The sequence below is a fragment of the Suncus etruscus genome, chromosome 3 (assembly GCF_024139225.1).
Source record: "Suncus etruscus isolate mSunEtr1 chromosome 3, mSunEtr1.pri.cur, whole genome shotgun sequence".
NCBI classification, from domain to species: Eukaryota; Metazoa; Chordata; class Mammalia; order Eulipotyphla; family Soricidae; genus Suncus; species Suncus etruscus.
Window position 1 is genome coordinate 57718518 of NC_064850.1, and position 18925 is coordinate 57737442.

At 39.0% G+C, this 18925-nt stretch overlaps 1 protein-coding gene across 1 annotated transcript in view; it reads left to right on the forward strand.

Annotated features, from left to right (window-relative positions):
• CDC73 (cell division cycle 73) overlaps positions 1-18925 on the forward strand; it is a 110792-nt gene that overhangs the window by 64505 nt on the left and 27362 nt on the right. The gene's annotated exons all lie outside the window — the stretch shown is intronic.

Consider the following 18925-nt stretch of genomic DNA (forward strand, 5'->3'; position numbering starts at 1 on the left):
GAAACCATTGATGGAACTAAAAATTGGAGGTTTATAGATCCACTTTTTTTACTATTCAAATATATTTAGATTGATTACTGTGTGCAATTCTTTGAAATTATCTTTTAGTCTTTTTCTCCAAGAATGAGAAAATAATTTTTCTCTCTTTTTGATTAAGCTCATTTTGCTCAGAAGATTTTTTTAAGGCAATCTTGATCTTTTTTTTTTTTTCTTGGCTCACACCCAGCAGTGCTCAGGGGTTCTTCCTGGCTCTATGCTCAGAAATTGCTCCTGGCAGGCTCAGGGGACCATATGGGACGCTGGGATTCAAACCACCATCTTTCTGCATGCAAGGCAAACACCCTGCCTCCATGCTCTCTCTCTCTGGCCCCTGTAATCTTGATTATTAAGAGCCTGCAGATAACCTGCTAGAGACTTCCCGCCTGTGAGCCCCTTCCTGTGACCATCCTGTGTCACTTCCCAGGCACTTTGCTTCTACAGGACAGAAGAGAGTTCTGACAAGTAAAAAGGTGTTTATGTACATAATCAGCATTTATTTTTGCATTTTTAGTCATACATTTTGATTATTCCCTAAGTCATGTTGGTTCAGAACTTAAAGTGCTTTAGAAAAGCAATGCAGACAGGAAAAAAGTTTCTTCAGTGACTTCCTAGCAAATCTGCATGCTTCAGACACTCTCAAAATCTCTCTGACAGGCAAACTTGTAGAAGTTTTTCCTTTTGTCTAGTCTCTTTTAACGTTCAAGTATTGCAATAAAACTTCTCAGTAAATGTGACAAGTTTCTTATATCAGATTCAGAAAATCGGCAGAAACTTTGTTACATCTCATAGTTATAAATGTCTTGTAATTTTTACTTGGTAAGATTTAATCTTGAAAGACATCCCTGCTAGAAAAGTGAGTCCAGTCTTTAGGAGTTTCCAGGGCTTGTCTAGAATAGCTGACAAGAGTCAGGACCTCATGTCAATATTTATGATGCTTTTTAACTTCTGGGTTCTGTTACATATTTAATAGTTCCTGAGTGATTATTGCCCAATGTGCGTTCAAAGCATATATAAATGATTTCTTGGAATTAATATTACCTACTATATGCAATTCAGTGGAATACCACCATAGTACAATGAAAAAGTGATACAGCCTTTACTTATATTTTAGTTTTATCGCAGTTAGTCAACAACTGCATATTGTTTTCTTAGAATTTTATATCTCTTCATCTAAAATCATATAAGACAACTCAAACCGGTGGCATATTTTTGGTTAAATATTAGTAAATCTTTACTGGCTTTGTTTTTTTTTTTGGGGGGGGGGCACACCCGGTGACGCTCAGGAGTTACTCCTGGCTATGCGCTCAGCAGTCGCTCCTGGCTTGGGGGATCGAACCACGGTCCGTCCAAGGCTAGCGCAGGCAAGGCAGGCACCTTACTTCTAGCGCCACCGCCTGGCCCCAAATCTTTACTTCTTTAGAAGAAAAGCAAAATATGTATTTCTGTAAAGTCTGCACATGATTTATAAAATATAAAACAGCATTACTTTTCTTTAACTGAAGTAGAAATTAGCTCTATTTCCAATTATTAATCTCAGAATGACCACAAGTGTCAGTGTTTGCCTGCATTACTTTTCACCTTAAGTTTTCACTGTTTTAAGCAGCAGATACTCATATTGCATAAGGATTTATTTTGAGTTAAAGCTGCCCTTTTTTTTGATTTTTGGACCACACCTGGTGACACTCAGGGGTTATTCCTGACTATGTGCTCAGAAATTGCTCCTGGCTTGGGAGACCATATGGAATGCCAGGGATCAAACTGCGGTCTGTCCTGGGTCAGCCACGGGCAAGGCAAATGCCCTATCACTGCACCTTTGCTCCAGCTCCTAAAGCTGCTAATTTTAAGTGTCTCTTTGAGAACTAATTGTAAATGCCTTTATTTAATATATACAGACTATTAGTGATCCCAAAGTAAAATATAAACACTTAAAACCAGCAGTAATTGAACAATAATATTATGCTTATATATTTGGTTGCTGGTAGTAAAGCAGTTGCAGTTTGGCAAAAATGAACTTGAATCTTTTTATTTGATGTATTCATAGTGTGCACTCTTGTTAATAAGAGTGTGATATTGGTATTGCTAAATAACCTCGGTTACTAGATGTTTATAATAAAAAAATTTAAAAAATTTTAGCTGACAGAATAACTGAGGGGCATCTATTGAGTAGTAGAGCTATGGATTGAAGTTTGTAGTACGGTTAGACAATAAAGATTAGTTCATGTTTCGCAAGATTTCTCTTTTTTTGTAAGATCTCTTATTGTCACATTGAATGTGTGTGTGTGTGTGTGTGTGTGTATGTATGTATGTATGTATGTAAAAGTTAGGACTTCTGGCCCGGAGAGATAGCACAGCGGTGTTTGCCTTGCAAGCAGCCGATCCAGGACCAAAGGTGGTTGGTTCGAATCCCGGTTTCCCATATGGTCCCCCAAACCTGCCAGGAGCTATTTCTGAGCAGACAGCCAGGAATATATCCTGAACATCGCCGGGTATGGCCCAAAAACAAACAAACAAAAAAAATTAGGACTTCTTTAAAATTAAATGGACCTAAAAGGAAATTGGAAAACAAAGTAGATTTTATAGTTTTAACACAGCAGCCTTCCAGGAGTAATTTCTGAGCATAGAGCCTCCTGGAGAAAACCCCCACATCCCTCCAAAATAAGGGTTTTGTTTTTTTGTTTTTTTCGGCCACACCCTTTTGATGCTCAGGGGTTACTCCTGGCTAAGTGCTCAGAAATTGCCCCTGGCTTGGGGGGGGACATATGGGACGCTGAGGGATCGAACCGCGGTCCTTCCTTGACTAGTGCTTGCAAGGCAGACACCTTACCTCTAGCGCCACCCCGACTTTTAAGTTTTAATGATTAATTTATAACAAATAAGGCAAGAAATTTGTTTTGAAACTTAAAACATTAGAATTAGAATATGGACAGGTATATATGCAAAGAAAATACGATGGGAGATTTGGGTAGGGTGTGGTGCTGGAATATTTTTTTGTATAAAACCCATTAATGGTATTTAAATTATAGGGTGTTAAAAAGTATGTGTATAAATATAAAGAAATTTGGTGATGCAGAAAAGACAGTGGTTATATAGGATCAAGAAGGACATTCTTCAACTGGGACCCATACATTCTGCAAATAAATTCAGCATTTTTGGGGCTAGAGTGGTGGCCCAAGTGGTAGGGCATTTGTCTTGCATGCGTTAACCTAGGATAGACCACGGTTTGATCCCCCGGTGTTCCATATGGTCCCCCAAGCCAGGAGCGATTTCTGAGTGCAAGTCAGGAGCAACCCCTGAGTGTCACTGGGTGTGCCCCCAAAACAAAAACAAAACCAAACAAAGAATCAGTGTTTTTAATTGTCTAAGGAATAGGAGACATGAAATAATGGTTAGATTCTTTTATTTGAGAAATTAGAATTGGTCATTAGACTGGAGCATATTACTAAAAGTTCTTTCCAGTTTAACCATTGTCTACCAGGGATCTCAAACTCAATTTACCTGGGGGCCGCAGGAGGCAAAGTTGGGGTGATCCTTGAGTGCAAAGTCAGTAGTAAGTTTTGAACATTGGGGGGTGTGACCCAAACAACTAAAATAAAACAAAACAAAAAAAGATTCCTCTAGGGCAGGGCCACAAAACGTTGTCTGGAGGGCCGCAAAGGGCCCACGCGAGTTTGAGACCCCTGGCAGTTCACCTTGGTGTCAACAAGTTTCACTAAGTTTTGATACTTTCATTTTCCTAACTAGTTTATATTGTATTCTTATCCTTTTCGATATTTCTAGCACCCCCGTTTTTTTTTAATTAAAATTGTTTGCAGTTTAGCTCACTAGGAGGAAAAAACCCATAAACATGAAATCTACAAATTTTATATCTAAACCCAGAGGTCTTTATATGCCGTATTTTATATAGATCATTTTCCAATAAATTCTTTAAAACAAGTTTTAATACTTTTTTTTTTTATTTTGGTTTTTGGGCCACACCTGGCAGTGCTCAGGGGTTACTTCTAGCTATTTGCTCAGAAATAGCTCCTGGCAGGCACGGGGAATCATATGGGATGCCAAGATTAGAACCAATCACTTTAGATCTTGGATCGGCTGCTTGCAAGGCAAACTCAGCTGTGCTATCTCTCCAGCCCCTAAAGTCTTTAAAACAAGCTTTAAACAATAACATTATCAATTAATCACACACACTCCCTCCCTGTTTGATTTAGAATCCAAGTTTACATTTTCTAGTTTTTTTTATTATTAATATCTTTTTTAAACACCTTGATTACAAACATGATTGTAGTTGGGTTTCAGTCATATAAAGAACACCCCCCCCCCTTTACCAGTGCAACATTCCCATCACCAATGTCCCAAATCTTCCTTCTCCCCACCACACCCCCACCTATACTCTAGACACACTTTTAACTTCCCTCATTCATTCACATTGTTATGATAGTTCTCAATGACATTATTTCTCTAACTGCACTCACCACTTTTTGTGGTGAGCTTCATGTCATGAGCTGGACCTTCCAGCCCTCCTCTCTTTTGTCTCTGAGAATTATTGCAAGAATGTCTTTTATTTTTCTTAAAACCCATAGATGAGTGAGATTATTTTGTATCAATATCTCTTCCACTGACTTATTTTACTCAGCATAATAGATTCCATATATATCCATGTACAGGAAAATTTAAGACTTCATCTCTCCTGACGGCTACATAATATTTCATTGTGTATATGTACCACAGTTTTTTTTTAGCCATTCATCTCAATCACCCCTTTTCTATAAATTTAGTAGACCAAGTCTCCCAATAAAAAATGCATTTTTTGTTCATTACATACTTTTATTAAGTTTGTTTTTTTCACATAAGGATCCTCACAGTTAATTTGTTTGTGTTCTCTGACTTTGTTTTTCTTTATTCTTTTTGGTACATGTGTATTTGGTAATGAATAAATGTTTGTATAGGTCTGCATTTTATTTGATCCTGTTAATTTTAAATTGACCAGATTAATAGTTAAATGGTTAAAAAACATGGGGTTCTGGGGCTGGAGCTATAGCACAGCAGTAGGAAGTTTGCCTTGCACGCAGCTGATCCAGAACAGACCTGGGTTTAATCCCCATGTCCCATATGGTACCCTGAGCCAGAAGCAATTTCTGAGCTCATAAGCCAGTAATAACCCCGAGAGTCACTGGGTGTGGCCCAAAAAGCAAAAACAAAACATAGAGTTCTTTAGGGAGGGAGGGTCACACCCCATTATGCCTAGGGGGTTTACTCCTGCTCTGCTCTCAGATATTTTTTTCTGGCAGGTTCAGGGAACTGGAATGCTGGATATTGAACCCAGGTTAGCCACATGCAAGGCAAACACTCTACCTGTTCTTGCACTCGGCGTGCACCCCCCTCCCCTAGTTTTATTTTAAGGTTTGTAGTATTAGTCTTTTCTGCCTATATTATTAGTAGTCATAATCTGTGTTTTTTTTCCCTAAACAAATTAATATCAAATTCCAAACATGTATCCTTTGACCGAAGGTACCAGGTAAGAGAATGCTAAATTTCTATTTATCTGTGACAAAAGAACATTTTTTGGTATGAATTGGTCATTTTGAAGAAACTTAAGTTAAATTTTGTCTTCCAATCTTGTACTATAATATTTGTTCTACTTCCATATTAGAATAACAGAATTATAATACTAATATTAAAAAACCATCTAACATTCTTATTTCCTCATTTACAGATAAGGTAAATGACCCTAAGAGATGTTCATTCCTTTAAAAGTACCACACTTAATGTGGCAAACGTAAAGCCAGAGTTTAGAACTCAAGACTTAAAAATCAGATTTATTTTGTGCAGTTATACTGCCTGTAGACATATCAGTGCATTGTTTTAGTTTAAGGCTCCAGAAGCTACACAAAGCAACCCTCCCTTTTTATAACCAAACCTTTATCTAACCAAACCCACATCTTGTTACTACTTTGAAAATACTCAGCCAGTTTTATTCTTCTTTTTCTTTTTTTCTTCTATGGTTGTGAGCAATATTGATGTGAACATCAGCATACAAGTATCAGTTCAAGTACTTGATTCTTGATCCCAGTTTTGGGAGTAGGTATGTGTCTAGAAGTGAAATTATGAGACAGTATTGGTAATTCTGTATTTTGAGTTTCCACTGTTATTTTCCACTGTAGCCATATTATTTTATGTACCCAAGAGATCTAGTTGTTCATATTCTTGATAGTGTTGTGACAATTTGGTTTTATTTGCCAATCATAGCTATTATAACAGATAGCTCTAATAATAATGCTGTGCCTATTTTTATGTCCAGCTTACTACATTCTTATTGGGCAACTAGATAACTTTTCTGGAATTATATATTTAGGGTCTTTGCTAGTTTTGAATGGGCTGGTTTGTTTTTATTGGGCTGTTTTTATTCTTAATATTTCTTGGCTATAGTATCTTTAATGCACAATGTGTACAGAAGCTTTTGAATTGTGCACTTGTGTGTGTGTGTGTGTGTGTGTGTTTCTTAGAGACTAGCCCCAGTTGTGGTTTAGGCCTGAATTGCAGGAGAGGGGGGAGGAGAGAGAGGGAGATAGGAAAGAGAGAAGGGGAGGGGGGAGGAGAGGAAAGGAGAGGTAGAGAGGGGGAGATTCTTTGTTTTTTAATAATTTTTATTGTGACCAAAGTGACCAAATCTTTCACAGTAACAGTAATATTTAAGGTACATGGTGATAATAAATCACGGCTATTTCCACCACAAGTGTTGTCCTTCCTCTATCCTTATTCTCAGCATGCATCTCATATCTCCCTCTCTTGTGCGTCCCTTTCCCCCCTCCCCACGCTAATATTAACTGCTCCTCTCTACATATGGCTTGTGTAGATTGGGTATTGATTCTGTTGACATTAACTTTGGTCTTGGTGTTTGAGTCTGATCATTTTTTATTTCCACTCAGTGTTCATAGGACTGTTTGGTCTTGGTACCCTCCATTTCCCCCCCTCAGTTCAAGATGATTCACGTTTGTAGTTTTGTTGGGAAAACAAAAAAACAAAATGAAAAAAAAACTAGGAGGATTCCTTCTAGAGTTTATAACTATTGATTTAAAAGACAAAAACCATAACAGAAATAAAGAAAAAGGAAAAAAGGCACTTAGCTACTAAAAACACCCACCATCATATAATAACCATGAGAATGAAAGTAAATAAAAAATTTTGAAATAATAAAGAAGATGGGGCTGAAGAGATAGCATGGAGGTAGAGCTTTTGCCTTGCATGCAGAAGAATAGCGGTTCAAATCCCAGCATCCCATAGGATCCCCTGAGCCTGTCAAGCGTGATTTCTGAGCATAGAGTCTGGAGTAACCCCTGAGTGCTGCCGGGTGTGACCCAAAACCCAAAACCAAAAAAAAAAAAAAAAAAAAAAAAAGAAACAATAAAAAAGAAAGAAAAAATAGAAAAGAGAAGAAAAAGAAAAATCATTGTCAAGGCAAGGCTTTGTGGTTTATTTTATTTTATTTTATTTCTTTTTTTATAGGCATAGTAAGTATTGGGGAAATTAGACAGGGAATTCCCTTGGCCTAAGAGATACAGGGTTTCTCTGCTTTTGAAGTATACTGGCATTGGAACTACTACAGGCTCCTTACACACTCATTTTCACACCCCAAGGTCTTTTTATGGTACCAGGAAACTTTCCATTCAGTTGTGGATGATAGTATCAGACCTCTGTAGCTAGAGATCTTGGTATCGTAGGTCATAGAACGAAGGCTAGGATAAAGTCTTTCTTTAACTTCTTTAGAAGTTTTGTTCCACCACTGTTGTTGTAATCAGTCTTTTTTTAATTAGTGGTCTTGGTTTTTGTTCAGAGCCTAGAATAGAGTCTTTCAGTATGGTTCCAGAAGTTCTGCTCAGTCGCAGTTGTCAAGACCCCTGGAATTGAAGATCTTGGTTTTTATATGAATCCTAGGCCAAGGCCTAGGCTAGGATCTTTCTTATTGGTTTTTCTTATTGGTTCTGCCCAGTCATGTTTGTTAAGTCAGTCTTCTGTAGATAGCAATCTTGGTTTTTGCACAGAGGAAGGGATGACACATCTTCTGATTTCATCAGACTGTTAGATGATGAGATAGGGCAACCCTCAGAGAGAGATATTCTTAATTAAGACTAGCCCCAGTGATGTGGATGTAGTGGTTTAGGCCTGAGGCTGAGAGTTTGGGGTAGGTCTGTTAACTCACCCAGGACTTAAGGTGGAGTAGGGTCAGCATTCAGCATGGCAGCTCAGGGCCTTTACACATGCTAGTCTGGTTCTCTGTCACTTAGCCTGTCTTTCCACCCCGATTTTATTTGTGGGGGAGGCCACACCCTGCGGCACTCGGGTTACTTCTGGCTCTGTACTGAGAAATTGCTCCTGGCAGGCATGGGGGACCATACAGGATTTGAACCACTGTATGTCCTGGTTTGGCTGCTTGCAAGTCAGATGCCCTACCGCTGTGCTCTCTCTCTGGCCCCCACCGATTTTTTTTCTTGCATTGTCTGTACCATATAGTGTCATAATGTTGAAGTATGTGCCAAATCTAATGTCATGATGCCTTTTTTCTTAAGTGGTTTAATAGGATTTAGCTTTGATACTTTTGATGTGTTTTGAGGAATTTTTGTATTTGGTGTAATAGTCCAGCTTAATTCTGAATTAATTTCTGGGCTTCCTGATGGATTCCATAGCTCTGTTTGCCTGCTTTTTTTTGGGGGGGGGGTTGGGTTTTGGGTTTTGGGCCACTCCTGGCTGTCTGCTCAGAAATAGCTCCTGGCAGGCAGGGGGTGGGGGGACCATATGGGACACCGGGATTCAAACCAACCACCTTTGGTCCTGGATCGGCTGCTTGCAAGGCAAACACCACTGTGCTATCTCTCCGGGCCCTGTTTGCCTGCTATAATGTCAATTCTACACTTCATTTTGATCATTACAACTTTGAGTTTTGGAATTAGAAGTGAGCCTTTCTGTTTGGTTCATTTTTTTCATTATTAGTGCATCTAATTCTTGGGACCATTTGAAGTTCCTTCTATAAAAAGTGAATGGGGGATGGAAAGAAGTTGATATAGATATACAGATATATAAGTATATATTTGTAAATATTGATACAGTTTTCTTTGGAGAAAATGTGACTATAAATAAACATACAATAGATATCCATAGTTTATATGTATGTTTTAGAAATTAAGAGATTCTGAATTGGCAGGTATTGTATTCATATGCCTCTTAGGTATGATAAAGCCTCCTTTCCAAATTTGTATAACTATTTGTTCTGAAATTCCTAAAATCTTCACTCACTTAATTCTTCCCATTCAGCGGCATTCATGGGTTTCTCATAAATTACTCCTGGCAGACTCGGGGGACCATATGGGATGCCCTGGATCGAACCGTGGTTCATCCCAGTCATTTGCATGCAAGGCAAATGCCCTACTGCTATCACTACAGCCCCATAATTTGTATTTTCTAAATAATAAATTTATATTTCATAGAAATGTTTTTAAAAAATTGTTTTAAGACCCAACACTTATAAGGGTATAATGAACATTTTGTTTGAGGGCCCTGGAAAAAAGGCTGAGTGACTTGACATGCTCAATCCACAAGTGCAGAGTTGGAGTACAGACCCAATTGTAACAAACTACATTTGTTGAGAGAGATCCGGACAAGCTTTGTTTTATTGTCAACCCTGTGAGAAAAATTAAAAATCAAATAGAGAGCATATTTGACTTAACAAAATATTTGACTTAACAAAATATTTGACTTTTGCTGCTATTATTAGTACAGTAGTCTGAAATTAGAGTATGAATTTCTAGAATTTACATATATCCTCTCATCTTTACTAAAATTTTTAGAATTTCACTTGCTTTTATATAGATAGCATTTCCCAATTTTAATTATATTCTTAGAGTGATACTTATTATATATATTTTTCCTGTCATACTATATTAGTGTTATTTCTTTCTTAAGCAGCATTTGTATATCTTGTGAATTTAAATGGTCTCATTTGATAAAATAAGGATTATAAACAGCACACACTGTTCTTTTACATTATTGTGCTTTACAGCTGATTCTAACACCCTTACCCCAATTTGAATTCAGTTATTTATTTTCTCTCTTGGTGGCTGTAATGCTTCTCACTTTTAAGAGAAAGCAGCTTTTCCTCTTTACTTAGCACAGCTTGGCAGCTTTTTTTTCTTTTGATCCCTTTTTCTGTCTGATCCAAAAATTTAAAAAATTAAAATGGGAAGGGGGAAGATAGTATAGATGTTAGTTATGTCATTTGCCTTTCACAATACCAACCCCAGTCTAATCCCCAGCATCATATGGTCTCCCAAGTGCTGCCAGGAGTGAATCCCTGAGCACAGGACCAGGAGTAAGCTCTGAGTACTTTTGTTTGTGTCCCTCCAAAGAAATTTAAAAGGGAAAATGTTTGTATATAGATGTACATATTTATATATACACAAACACACATGATGGTTGTTCTCTTTAACTGAAAAATTACTTTAGTTTTTTTCCCTATATGTCAAATGTACCACTGTAAATTTTGAAGAGCAACACCATCCATGTCTCTGTACAGACTTAAATGGTGGTGGGATTGGTTTATAACATTTCTTTGTTCTTTATGGAATAGTTTACAATTTTATTTCAGGTAATGTAACTTGATTTCAGAAAAATAGCTAGGAAGTCCTAGAAATTATCTTCAGCTATATCAAGATTAACAAAGTCTACCCAGTTTTGTTTTTTTTATTGAAGTCAAAGCTGGTTTTATTTGATGGTACTTAGGAATGGGGAATAAGAAAGGGAGAGAGTAACATGGTCCAGAGAATGTGGGCTTCCCCAAAGGTGATAGAGCCCCTGGCACACACCCACATTAAAGTTTGAAGGTCAGAAAGCACATATTAGCAGGGCACATACTCTTGGGCCTGAGGGAGGGAGGGGGTGGAGGAGAGAGAAAGGGAGGAGAGGGAAGGAGGAGTAAGGGGAGGAGGAGGAGGAGGAAGAGGAAGACAGACTCCCTCCTTGGTTCCAAGTTGGGATCAATAGGCTTTCTCTCAGCATGCTCCAGTAGGGCTTTCTATCTAGGTAAGAGTCCCTTGCAAGGGGAAGGTTAGGGATCAGTTGATCTTTGATTTGTTCCTGCTGGAGCTTAGTTCTTAAAAGGCCTTACTTCCAGTATCCACAGGTTTGACCTGGTAGCCTTGGGGCTAGTGATTGGGTTAAATTCTTCAAAATTCATCTCTTTGTTTTATTATGTCCCAAGAACTTGTTCCTTATCTACCTGCCTGCTTCATTCCCCACTATGGATTTTGCCCTCTTAAAATCTTTTAAGGGGAAAATGTGTTAAGGTCAGTCTTCTGTAACTACTTCATGCCGATAAAAGGAGATTGTAGTCACTACCTGTATAAGGGGCAAGACCTCATGTTACCTTACTTATTAATGGGGCCCAGGTTTGGGTTTTCAGAGTTGGCAGTCTGAAAGTCTGAAGAAAGAAAAGCATGATTAGATCTGGAGGAAGGAGTAAAATGGTTTTTCTCCATCCTTGGGAGGGCATAGTGGTTTGTTGTGTTAGAAAACACTCTCTGGGGCAAGACAGAAGTTAAAGCAGGAACCAAAGCAACACTACTCTACCTATTCCTTTAAGAGTGAAAAGTAATCTATGAACTGTTCAAATGCATGCCAGACTAAGAAGGCATATTTCGAGTCAGTCCAAATGGTCTCTTGGGAGTCCTTCAGCCTATTGGAGGCCTTTTCCACTGGCCATCTTTAATGCTCTGGCTTCCTCTGTCCTGGTCAAGCTAGTGACAGCATGTACAGCTTTGAGTTCCTTCATGAACTAAGCATTTTTAATCAGTTTACCTGGTTTCCTTAGGATTACCCAAGGGAGTACCCTTTAAATCAGTCCTACCTTTTATATACTTTGTTCTATCACCTGCATAGGACCAGAATCTGATTTCTACAAAAAGGCCCTTAACAGAAACATAATTTTCACTCTACCTTCACTTTAAATTTATCAGATGGCTCAATAAACCTGCCTTTTTCTTTTGCACAAACACATCAAGATTAGAGAGCTCTCCAATCTTGGGGGTATCTTGTTATTTAATGAGAGGTCCTGAGGTTTAGCTAAGGACAGAGCAGGAAACTTCTAAAATAAAGACATTAATATTCTATCTGTCATGCAGAGTTACCCAGGCTGGGTCACTGTGAAGGTGCCAAGATCAGGTTAGCACTCTTTTGGAGTGTTCAGGCAGGAAGGAGTCCATCCCATCCCATCCCTCTTTAGGATTGGGAAAGATCATCTGGTTTCCATGACTTTTCTTCACACTGAGAGTCTGTAGCAGAGACGATTTTTTCTTTCTTGAGCTGGCCTGCTTTTTAGGTCTCCCTGAGGTTTGTAGAGCACTAGTAACAGTACCTCTTTTTACTGGGCCTGCTCCTATTGTTTAAACTCATCCCCTTTTAAGAGAACATGGACCTCATAACTGGCTTTGAAACTTCCTGTTTGTATGAGGGTAGGCCCCTATTCAAGGAGAAAAGAGTTCCTCTCTGGAGTTATGTAAATCAACATAGGTGCTGTGAAGCATCCAGAAGGTGCCAAAGAATAGAAAAACAAATGTTCTTCACTTTACTCACAGTAAATACAATCTACCTGTTTACTGTGGATGCTAGTCAAAATATCTGCTGTAGAATTTGCAGTTAAATCAACTATTGCGGTTTTTGTCTTCTTCATGCTTTCCTGTAGTTTTTTTAAGGGTCCAGTTTTCTAAGAGCACTGTAACTGAGTTTGGAACATCTAAGATTCTCTTTCATGGACCTCACTAAGAAATATTAGATCAATTCTGCAGATGTAATTTAAAGATCTCCTATAGCAATGCAGTTTAAACAGTATCCCCCCCACCCCCTGTAATAGCTTTTTGTCTTTATACACATTGTACACACGCTAATTATTTCCTAAGCCCTGGGATTTTCCATATTTAAAAAAGTAAGGATGATTCTGTTGTAGATATTTCCTTCATTTTTCTTAGTGGTATATTATTTATGGAATGATTTTAATTTCAATTAAGTCTAGAAATGTTTCAATATTGAGTTTTTAGTCCTGAAATGCAGTTTGTTTTTATTGTTGAGACATTTGATGATTTTGGCAAAGAGAGATTTAACAGGATTTTTTTCAGAATCAACTTGGTGATGGTTTTTCTTTTTTTTGGGGGGGGGGTCACATCCAGTAGTGCTCAGGGGTTACTCCTGGCTCTGAGCTCAGAAATCGCTTCTGGCAGGCTCGGGGACCATATGGGATGCCGGGATTCGAACCACTGTCCTTCTGGATGCAAGGCAAATGCCCTACCTCCATGCTATCTCTCTGGCCCAGTGATGGTTTTTCTAACATTAGCATTCACAGATCATTTGTCCTGTGTAGCCTTGTAATTTTCAATTGTCCATAGAATTCTGGTTCTCCTCATGTAAAGTCAAGTGTTAATGGGTCACAGCCTGAAAAGAACAGTTGCAGCAACACAATGTCCCTATATTAAAGGAAAAAATATCAAGAAGGACATGTATGGAAGGCAGCCTCCAGAATTCTAAATGCAGGCTTCTCAATTTGGTTCAGTTGGGGGGGAGGGTCACCTGTCTTGGCATCAAAGCCTGAACGAGAAGGACAAGCCACAGGAACAGCTTTGCTGAGCCTGAAGATTGTCTTGCCCATTGAGAAGTCCACAACCAATTCTCCATTCTTAGAAACCACTAAAGTTAAATCCGATTTTTCTGTAGTGGCTCAGTCACTTTTTCTTTCTTTTTTTTTTTTTTCAATCTGTTATCAGCACTTATTCCTTGAACTGAAGGATTCCACAAGAGGGGAGGAGCTAGAAATGGAGTGTAGTGCAGTTCCTAGCTATACCTGAGCCTCAGAAACTGCAAGTATTTTCCCAAAATGCTCTCAAAGGGGAGTGAGATTTAGGAATTGAGGCCTAATTTCCTAACTTTATGAGTAGCAGCAATATATGGAGAAGAAAAACTAACAGATTTGGCTTCTTTCTCTTGGGGTCTCTTTTATATCTTCTGGTAAGGAGAACTGACCATTGGGGACTCTCACCCCTTCTGACTTAGGGAAGGGACTTTAACTCCTGATTGGGAGAGGTGGGGGCAGGTTAATCCTTTCTGACTCATTGTTAGTTTCCAGCTTGACTTCTGTGGGAACTTTAAACTTAGAATTGAAGGTGGAGATGCCACCCGATGCCCTGGTCAAGGGTCCCTTAAAGATGTTAAAGTGCCATCAGTGACCTCTGTGTTGCATCCCTCAAGGGCTGTGGTTTAGACCTTGCTTGCTTCTGAATCAGTAGAGAAGAAAGTTGTATCATGCTAACTTGCTAGTCTTTTCTGCTGTCTTTAGTTCTCTTAGACCTAGAACTGTCTGGCCTCTTAATACCCGGGGCCTCCTGGCACTCTTCTGCCCAATCTCCTGTTAAACTGAAAGCAAATTTTCTGGGGAAAGTTTGCAGGAGGTTAATTTTAAACCCCTCCACCCCAAGAATCGAAAAGTTCTTCCACCAGTGAGTTTGTCTGTCTTGTGTCCCTGAGGAGACAAATTAGGAATGGGGTGCCTCCTCATGGAGATCACACATTCACGGGTTTTTACAGCACTCCACACACATACACCCCAGATCCCCAAAAGAGCACTTCTCAGCAGATTGCATAGTGCCTCTTTACTCAAGTTTTTCATTAGAGTGTCCCATCTGGGGGTCGCCAGCTATTATGCCAGTTTGGCCCTGGGATCTTAGGTGAAATGGGAAGGAGAAAGGTAAGCAGCCTTCTGAGGGGAATCTCTCTCATCACCTCTGGTCACCTTGGGAACAACTGGGAAAATCTAGTAGGTTTTGCTCTGGCAAGGAAAGTAAAGCCAATCTTAGACCTTCCCTCACCGAAAAGAATTTCAGGAGATGAGCAGTGAAGTAAACAGGTTTTATGGGAATGCTCTAAAGAAGAGAGGAGAGAGGATAAGAAAAGGAGAGTAATGTGCTCAAGAGAGAATGTAGGCTTTTTGAAGGTGGAGAGAATCCCGGTACATACCCCAGAATCCCAGCTTGAAAGTCTGAAGCACAGAAGCACATTTCAGCAGGTGACATGTATGTGGGCCCAAAAAGCTTCCCAGTTTTCTTTCCCCAATTTTGTTTCCAAGGAGTTTAGTCTATTGTTTCTTCATAGTAAATCATTGCATGTGTGTGTGAGAGCATTTGAAGGCATGTCAGTTTGCATGTTATTTCTGCCTGCATTTATTGTTCCTAAAATTAAGCCAGCTCTACTTATTGGGTGTAAGTTCTTCCAATTGGGTGACTCCAGCAACCTGAATCTTCATTAAATTCAAGAAGTCAAATTTTGTTCAACTAGGACCCAATAGTGTGGAGAATATAGAGTGGTGAAAAAGAAGGTTTTTTGTTTGCTTGTTTTTTTGGGGTCACACCCGGCAGCACTCGGGTTACACTCAGAATTCGCTCTTGGCAGGCTCCGGGGACCATATGGGATGCTGGGATTCGAACTACCATCCTACTGCATACAAGGCAAAAAGCCTTACCTCCATGCTATCTCTCCGGCCCCAAAGGAAAAGATTTTTATAGATCACATAATCAAGAAAAATTAAGGCCCGATAGACTTTTAGACATTACAACTAAGTGGTACAAAAAAGAAAAAAAAAGAAAATTTAAAAAAATAAACAACTAAGTGTTATGAGGAGCATCACATTTTACCTTTTTCTTTTTTTTTTTTTAATTTTAATTTTGACCATATTGGCTTGCATATCTTTCACAGTAGTATTTTAGGTACATATTATCATTGAATCAGGGGAATTCCCATCACCAAATTTGTCCTCCCTCCACCCCTGTTCCCTTCTTGTAACCCATGTCCCCCACCATCACCTCCCGGGCTGCTAGAGTAAGTGGTCCCCTCTGTGTCTAGCTTACTACTATCTGTTTGGCCCTGGTATCCTCCCTTGTTTCCCCCTCTATTTGAGAGGTGGAGCTAGATAGTTCAAATTATGTGGTTTTGTTTGAAGGAAAGAAAAGCAATAGAATGGGGTAAAAAAATCAAATAAGCTGAAAATGGGCGGAGTCCTTCTAGAGGCTTTCAACCTCAGTTTGAGAGAGGACAGGAAAAAGGTAAGTGAAACACAACAGTACAGAAAGAAATAACAAATAAAATAGCACTACGGCAATAAAACAGCATGTATTGGAATAAAGACAGACCCTCAGATCAGTGGAATAGGCTTGAGTACTCAGAGAAGGTTCCCCAGACATATAACCACCTAGTTTTTGATAAAGGAGCAAGAAATCCAAAATGGAGCAAGGAAAATCTCTTCAACAAGTGGTGTTGGCACAACTGATTAGCCACTTGCAGAAAAGCAAAATCAGACCCCCAGGTAACACCATGTACGAAGGTAAAATCCAAATGGATTAAAGACCTTGATATCAGATCTGAAACTATAAGGTATATAAAACAACATGTAGGTAAAACACTCCATGACATTGAGACTAAAGGCATCTTTAAGGAGGAAACAGCATTCTCCAAACAAGCAGAATCAGAGATAAATAGATGGGACTATATTAAGTTGAGAAGCTTATGCACCTCAAAGGAGATAGTGCCCAGAATGCAAAAGCCACCCACTGAGTGGGAGAAATTATTCACCCAATACCCATCAGATAAAGGACTAATATCTAAAATATACAAGGTATTGACAGACTATACAAGGAAAAAAAAAACATCTAACCCCATCAAAAAATGGGGAGAAGAAATGGACAGACACTTTGTAAAAGAAGAAATGCAAATGGCCAAAAGGCACATGAAAAGATGCTCAACATCACTAATCAGGGAGAGGCAAATCAAAACAACTATGAGGTACCATCTCACGCCACTGAGATTGGCGCACATCACAAAGAAGGAAAACGAGCAGTGCTGGCAGGGATGTGGAGAGAAAGGAACACTTTACTGCTGGTGGAAAGCGATGTGGAGATTCCTCCACAAACTGGAAATTGAGCTCCCAAATGATCCAGTTATACCACTCCTAGGAATATACCCTAGGAACACAAAAATCCCTTCCTCACACCTATATTCATTGCAGCGCTATTTACAATAGCCAGACTTTGGAAACAACCAAGATGCCCTTCAACAGATGAGTGGCTAAAGAAACTGTGGTACATATACACAATGGAATACTATGCAGCTGTTAGGAGAGATGAAGTCATGAAATTTTCCTATACATGGATGTACATGAACTCTATTATGCTGAGTGAAAAAAGTCAGAGGGACAGTGAAAGACGCAAAATAGTTTCACTCATCTATGGGTTTTAAGAAAAATTAAAGACATTTTTAGCAGTATCTCAGAGACGAGAGCTGAGGGCTGGTAAGTGCAGCTCATGACATGAAGCTCACCACAACCACATAGATTGATGAGTGCAGTTAGAGAAATAACTACACTGAGAACTATCATGACAATGTGAATGAATGAGGGAAGTAGAAAGCCTGTCTCGAGTACATGTGTGGGTGGGGTGGGGAGGAGGGAGATCTGGGAAATTGGTGGTGGGAATCTTGCACTGGTGAAGGGGGTGTTCTTTACATGACTGTACTCATACAACTACAATCATACTTGTAATCATGGTGTTTAAATAAAGATAATTTAACAATAAAAAGAGTTGGTGATGTCTCCTGCACAACCAGGAGTGTGCAGGGACCGTAACTAAAAAAAAAAAAAAAAAAAAAGACAAGCACCACACAATAGTCTCGGTCCTGAAATCAAACCTTGACATAGTGCAAAAAGAGACAGAAAGATAAAATAAAACTGGAGACATCAACTTCAATATCTTCTTGTTTGCTAACTTGGTTTTTTCTCTGCGACTCCAATGATGCATTTTTCTATAATTTTGGCTTTACTCTCTATGTGGCTTTTGCTAGAACTTTGACTAAGTAGCTTTAGTCTATAAAGCACAAACAAACCAGGGGAAAACTCCTTATTGATCTAACTTAGAACATATGCTATCTCCTGTTTCTGATGGCTGGACTTACTGTCAAAAGAGGAATGATCTGAAGTGGGAGTGAGAAATTGAGCCAGAATGCTTATTATTTGGCACACAATGGCTAGTATTGATTTTTTTAGTATTCAAAAATTGGCAAAAATACAGTGATGTGTGAATGTCAATATATGTGTATATTCATTATCTTTTTTTCTTGTCTTGCTTTATTTTTCTTCTGTTTACTAAAAATCAGTATTTTACATAAAATTTATAAGTATTATAGCTAAAATTTACTCATGTTTGTTTTTTGGAGGGTACTCATGTTTATTTTATAATGTTCAGTTGATTCTTCTTTATGCAGTAATATGGGATGAATACCTTAAGTCTAATTTTATCGAAGGATCAGCCTGTGGCTTGTTTATTATGAAAAACTTTTCTTGTCTCTACTGTGTTCTTAATATTTCACTTACTTACTTAGAACAAATAGTTATTGTCCTAGCATGTATTAAAAATATAATCATTTTGGGTCGGAGTGGTGGCGTAAGAGGTAGGGCATTCATTGCCTTTCATGCGCTAACCTAGGATGGACTGCAGTTCGATCCCCGGCATCCCATACTCAAACTCAAACTCGCGGCCCTCCATACACTCAAACTCGCGGCCCTCCATACAACATTTTGTGGCCCTGCCCTAGAGGAATCTTTTTTTGTTTTGTTTTGTTTTAGTTGTTTGGGTCACACACCCCCAATGTTCAAGGCTTACTACTGACTTTGCACTCAAGGATCACCCCGACTTTGCCTCCTGCGGCCCCCAGGTAAATTGAGTTTGAACCCATCCCTTTGAGTTGTAAAAATCCACCTGGATAGGTACTTTTCTCTCTCACTTGATCTTCTCCCACCCTGGTGAATTTTGTACTG